The sequence below is a fragment of the Episyrphus balteatus genome, chromosome 1 (genome assembly GCF_945859705.1).
Source record: "Episyrphus balteatus chromosome 1, idEpiBalt1.1, whole genome shotgun sequence".
Taxonomy (NCBI): domain Eukaryota; kingdom Metazoa; phylum Arthropoda; class Insecta; order Diptera; family Syrphidae; genus Episyrphus; species Episyrphus balteatus.
Window position 1 is genome coordinate 145274981 of NC_079134.1, and position 7074 is coordinate 145282054.

Consider the following 7074-nt stretch of genomic DNA (forward strand, 5'->3'; position numbering starts at 1 on the left):
TACAAGCTACACAATGTTAAATCAAGAAACTTGCGAAAAACCTCAAAACACCAGTGGAGATCTGTTGCCCCCCGAACCACCAGTGTGGGAAGTACTATAATCTCAGTCTGGAAATTCGACATGGTTGACTTTCAAAAATTCTAACTTCTCTTGTAGGCATCTTTGAAATGAGATTGATACGTCATATGAAAGGTGAAATAATAAACTTTCACATGGTATATATTTTTTATAGGTTGTCAAACAAAAAAATTGATGTCATAGGGTGAGAACATAAAAATAATTTTGCTTTTTTTAATGAAATTTGATCGAGTTCAAAAAATTCTAGCTCTTTTTGTAGATGTCTCATAGACCTGATCGATATATATATTTTGAGCTAAGACAATAAGCTTTTAGATGGTATAAAATTTTGTATAGGTTTTTAGGGAAAAAAATAAAATTAATGACGTGAGAAGATAAAAATTCATGTTTTCTTTGCTTTTTTTTGATGAAAATGATTGTTTTCAATAAATTATTTTTATACTTTTTGCGAATTGTAAAAATTTAAAAATGGTTTTATTCTTAAGAAAAAATAATTGGCTTTTAAATTGCATAATTTTTTTTGTAAGCTTTTAGAATAAAAAAATTAATATAATGAGAAAATTAAAAAGGTATTTTTTTTAGCTCTTTCTTGTAATTTATGATTGTTTGAAAAAAGTAAAAAAAATAAAAATGGAAACTATGATATTTGACTTACGTTTTGTACTAATCCAGTAACGAGGCATTATTATCTTTCAATTTATTATACCATCGAAACCTAAAAAATTAGTTAATGGAATATTTTTTACGAATTTTTAAACATATGTTACATGAGAATAACGCTGGTACCGAAAGGGTTAAGTTGATATCACGGAATGTTCCTAATAAATATCACGGACTGAACGTGTTAGTAATCACAAGTTCCCGTGTTACGAATCAAAGGTTATTTAGGCAGGTATCACGATCACTTTTCTTGCCCCTTTGGATACAAGAAAGTGTCTTTATTAGGAACTATCTATCCCATCTTAACTTATCCTGTGAGCAAACACAAAAAGCCTCTGTTACTCCTACAATTCTTATGCAATGCCTTCGAAAGGAATTTAAAAAAAAAAATTTTTAAAGCATGTATTTAGAAGTCTGTTTTCTAAAAAGAATTTAGAAATTACTATTTAAAGAAAAAAAGTATCGGTGATGACGCTCAGCCTTGTGGTATCCCATCATTATGCGAGCACTTACAATAAATGGTTTCAACAGTGTTACTGTTCTTTTCTCTATCTCTTGAGGAATCACATCAGCAGGATGGGGACAATATTAATTAATTGTTCATTATTTGAAAGTTAACGAAGTTAGTTTTTGAATTCCAACAAACTATATTTACCCTATGAACCTCATAGAGTTAGTAGACAAAGTTTATTTCAGAGAGCAGCATTGGCCATAACTCAAGAGCTCGCTGGGGTATCATGGTGAGAGGATGAACCTGATCTGCAAAATCGAATAAATACACACACACAACCCAATGTTACAACCAAACTGTTTAAAAAGCCCTGAGCTGGCCTTAAAATTGGATTCAATTTTGATGCCAAATCCCTATGCTGGCTCTGACTGGGTGCTGGAGTGCAAAGAGATGATCATGATAGCGAAACGGCCGGCAGCCAGCCAACAACATAAACATCATCGTTGTCCGTCTGTACGTTGTGTATGGTTGCCATGGTTTTCGTCTTAAAATTCAAGTCGTCATGATGGAACCGGTTCTCTTGAATAAAGCTACACACAACATTAAACCAAATCAAATTGTAGCTACTGGTGTTCCACACTGAATTAATTATCAACGCTTGCCCCTCGGGCAGCACTTCACAACATGGTTACCTCCTAACCAGACTTTTGAAATCCTCTTATTGCTCGGCGGAGCGGATTCAGAATCACAGAATTGAAAAAAAAAAAAGAGGCACCCAAAGAAAGAGGCTTTGGTGTTTTTTTTTTTTTTTTTAAATACTTTGTTGCTATGTTTCCTGAGTTTTTTCTGTATGTTCCCTGAGGTGATGTTTTTTTTCGTCTCTAAGCAAAGAGATCTTCAGACTCTTTTGAAGATGTGATGGCCTAAATTATTGCAATCAACGTTTTGGTGTGGCTCATAGGGATAAATAGTTTGTTGTTGTTGTCTACAAAAGTCTAGCTTCCAAACATCTCTCAAGTGATGATTAAGGAGTGGAAGAAGTATTTTTCGATCTTTTAGATCGTGCTTTGACCATTTTTGGGATGGCACATGGCACACGATCGCGCGGTTGGCATTTTTTTTTTTTACCTTTTTTCAATCCTAAGCCATTACCATCAGATAACTGTCGGAAGAGGTTTACAATGTCATCTAAACTTAGGGTGTTCTTTTATTTTTTCTTCTATTTTTGTGTGTGTTTTAGGTATACAATTGATCGTGTATAGACTTTAAGAAGAAATCTATTACAATGTTGCAAGAGATTGCTTTGAAATGATATCTTGTGCTATGGTATTATATAGGCAGCAGCTGGTCAGACCAATGGCAAGTTAAACAAGTTAATGGACAGATTAAGACAATTTTTTCGACATATCTTGATGAAATTTTATTAGTTTTAGAGTAAGGCACCTTACCCACATAGTTCATGGGGTACTGATTATTTGGGACAAGGGTTTTAGATGAAGCTTTCAATTTTCTAATTACAATGTTTTTGCAACTTTGTATTTTTTGTGAAAGGAGAAAGTTGGAAAAATTAAATTAATTGACAAAAGGTTTGACACTTTGATAAAACTATTTAAAACAAAGCATGAGACATTGTAAACATGTTTTTTTTACGGAATTTTATAAAAAAAAAAAAAAAACATTAAAATATGTAATAAACCCAAAGTCCCAAAGTCAAGCAATCGGTTAAAAGTTATAAAAGCCTTTAAAATGCTCCTTGATAAGTAAATATTTGTTATAATACACTGCACTTATCACAAGATTAAGGTCGCATTTTTCATTAAAAAAAAATTAATGATAAGTTCTTAAGGGTAGAATTATAATAGTTACAAATTTTGTTGTACATTTTTGATTTTTTTTTCAAATAACAATTGGTCAGTCAAAACGTTTTTACATTTTTATTTAAACTTTAACTTTTTACTTTTTTTTTTGTTTAAAAATTTAAATTTTCTATTTTGTTATTAAAATTGAAGAAAAAAAAAGAACGACGGCAAATTAATAAAAGTTATAATTTAAAGACTTGAACAAGTTTTATTCCATTATTGACTAACAAAAGGGCCAGGGAGATGTTTTTTTTTTAATAAATACGAAATAAAAAATTACGAGAAAGGCAGTCTATGTTAAGAGGTTTTAAGCTAACAAAAAATTAAAAACCAAAAAAAGCAAAAAAAAAAAATTGAAAATTCGTTTCCAATTTTTAAATTTTAACTTTTTAAAAAATTTTATTTAATTTTTTTTTCTCAGCAAAATCTGATAAAAAAATTTGGCCTTTTTCCGAAAAAAAAAGCTAGAAAAAAGATTAGATCTGAAAAAATACTAAGCGTTCAAGTTTAAATAAAATGCACGACTGGGGTCGCACGTACTTGCTCTAATGCTTAAAGTTACTCTAAAATTAAAGCTTTTATTCAAGAAAATTAAGAAAATTTAAAATTTAAGAAATTAAAAAAATAAAATCCGTTTTTATAAATAATTAAATACCGTTTTAAATGATCTTTCACAAAAAAAAAAAAAAAAAAACAATTATGCCAGTTTACTTCTTGTATAAAAATTAATTTTTAGAAAAAAACTTTCAAAAATCGTTAGAGCCGTTTTTTAAAAAAATAATTTTTTACATATAAAAACTTTCTAACATTTTTCCAAAAAAAAAAGTTGGTATGCCATTTTGAAGAAATAATTTATTTACACATAAAAACGAAATTTCAAAATTTTTCATAAACCGGTTTTCAAAAAATTGATTTTTCAAAAAAAAAAATTTGAAATATTTTTTAAAAATCCAAAAATGAGTATTTTGAAAATTTTCTAAAATTTTATAATTACCTTTACTGAAACGCTTTTGTTGAAATCGGGTTGGTCTTGAACGAGATATTCATAAATTCAAAAAAACCGTTCTATCCCAAGTAACAATTTAACTTGCATAAGGTCCATTTTGTTCGATTCGACAAGATATAGTTTGTATAGGCTTACTTACGCAAGTCATCCATTTTGGAAAGAAAGGAGGTCTCCTTAAGGCTATCTAGAAGTGTTAAGAAGAAGCCTTGTAAATATCAGTTAAAGAAGACCTTTATAAGACCTGTTTGAACCGTTCTAAAGAAGCCTTGTATTTTCAAGTGACTGCAGGCCTCTATAAGACCTGTTCCAAGAGGTTCTTCTAAGTATGCAATGTTTTCACCTGTAAGTATGCAAAGTTTTTATCCTGCAGATATGTAATAAAGTTTGTAACGCATTAGAAAAAAACATTAGGGGTATTCACGATCCGGTGCAAAGCAAAGGTGTAATATTGCTAAATTTTATTTTTCTGCTACAACAACTACAAAAGACAAATTTTACACCATTGTATTTTATTTTTACAATAGGGTTAGTGTATAGCAAAAGTGTAAAAAAATTGTAGTCTGTATATTTAGTTGTTTTATTTTAAGAAAATATTACACTTTTGCACTTTTACAACGATACAAGACCATTTGCATCGAATCGTGAATACCCCTATTGCATTTCAATGTGAGGTTTCAATTAGCTCCCAATTTTCCACTCATCTTTAATATTCGAGCATGGTCTACTGGTAAGGTGCTGGCTTGGTAGGCATATGTACCTGGGATCGATTCCTATCCGGGCCATGTGATGAAAATAAGAAAATGTGCTCTTTTTCAATTAAAATAATATTTTCATCATTTCAGAACAACAGAAAAAGCAGTGGAATTTCCAAAAAAGGAATAGAAACAAATAAGAAAAAAAATTTAAATAAATGTAGAAAATGCAAAACAGAAAAAATCTAAAGAAAATAAAAAAAATTAAATAAAATTCAATAAATTCTTTTTTTTTATGCATAAATTCAACATTTTCTACAACACCTTCAACAACTTCTATATGGCCTTATAATAACATCCTACGCAAGTAATCCGGTTTGTGCATAAGATAAGCCTCTGCAGAAAGACCTCCGTAAGGCCATTTTAAGCTGTTTGTCACAAGCTATTAGCTTGTGGATTACCTGTGAAGGAAAGTCCTATGCAATTTCGGTAAAATGCGCCAAAATGATTTGTATAAGACCTGTCATTCTTGTTATCAAAGTAATAAAATAGCTTGCATTGACCCTTATGAAAGCTAAATTGTAACTTGGGATGACAGGTACCGTTAATAACGGTACAAAAAATATTTTTTTTTATTTAAAAAGTTGGCTCTTATGTGTAATACAACACTCAAAAATTTTAATCAAAATCGTTAAAGCCGTTTTTGAAAAAAATTTAGTTTTCTATTTCCGTTATATGACAGGTACCGTTAGTTTTGGTCCTAAAAAAAAATTTCAATTTGTCCTCTACGGAATCACTCAAAACTGTTAACTACCAAGTTTGAACAAAATCACTTGAATAGTTTAGGCTGCAGCTAGAGGTACATACAGACTGACAGACAGACAGACAGAATTGCCGGACCCACTTTTTTGGCATTCTCCATCATCGTAATGTCATGTAAAATTGTTATCTCGAGTTCGATTTTTTTTACGAATCCTAAACTTGCCCTAAATTTTTGTTTTATTGAAATGAAATTCCAATATAGGTTCTACATTTTTCCGTGGTTATACAGCCGTTGTGTTTTCTCCAACTCAATAAAGTCCAATTTATTTTGTTTCAAGTTACAGAGGTAAATGGTCACTGTGGCGTATGCGCAATTTTTTTTTTAAAATTATTCTTTTTGCAAAACATTTTAGCTATGAAATGAGACTTCTTGGGGACTTTTTGGGTAACAGTGACATTAGTAAAACCTTTCAGACAGTTAATTTAATTTTAGACGTTAGTATAAAAATTTGGGTAATATTTAATAAATAAGTAAGTCACACAAGCCAGAAATTAGCTTTAGATCGACAAAAATTGCACCGAACTGGTGTTTTTGGTACGTTTCTATAGTATACCAGTGCAGACCTGTGTTAACTGCATGTCATAAAAATAATCATGAAATTTTGGGACTTTTCTAGGTTTTAACCCTATAAAAATGTGATTATTCTGTAGAAAAAAATTTCTATAATTAAGATTTTCCAAATACAAGAAAGATTTATCCAAACAATAATGAAATTTGAACTACTTAAATTATGTCCATTCTAAGCTTTTGGGGTTTGTACTTAAAAAATTCATACAACCCTAAAAATGAAATCAGCTCTCATACGTCTTATGACTTTTTCTGGACTTTTTCTGATGAAAAGAGATTTTTTTTGTTTTTTTTTTTTTTTCAAAACAATTTAAAAACTGAACTTTTGTTTTTTGAATGTCTCAGTCGCTTAATTGCACCTCTTTATCTAAATATTTTTTTAAGTCGTAGGTTAGTAATTATTTTTTTTTTGTTTTCAATAAATAAAACTCAACCAAAAGGCATTTCCATTAGCATTTTTTGGTTTTATGGATTCATTGCCGTTTTTAAACTTTGTAACCATTATGCTGACTGAAACGAAAAAACACATAAAAACCGAAAAAAAAACAAAAGAATTTTTTCAAATAATTGTTATCTCTGTTGTGTCGATGAAGTACCATTGCTAATTCAGGCCAAGACTAATTTTAATGTGAATCTATAAAAAATCTTTACGCAGAGAGTAGGTATTATTGTACATTTCCATGCTAAATAATTTTATTTGTTTTATTTTTATAGAGAAAAAGATGCTGGCTGGCTGTGTCGACTGTCTTGAATCGGCCAACCGCACACAGTTCATTAACACATTGTTGACATCTCAATTAAAAAATATAAAAATCAACACATTGCCACACCACAACAATATGCGATGATTGACAACAAAACACAGTGCCCAGAGCACAGAGCCCCATCATGCACCGAAGCGAAGGTCAAAACGTTTATAGGTTTCATGCTCTCTCTCA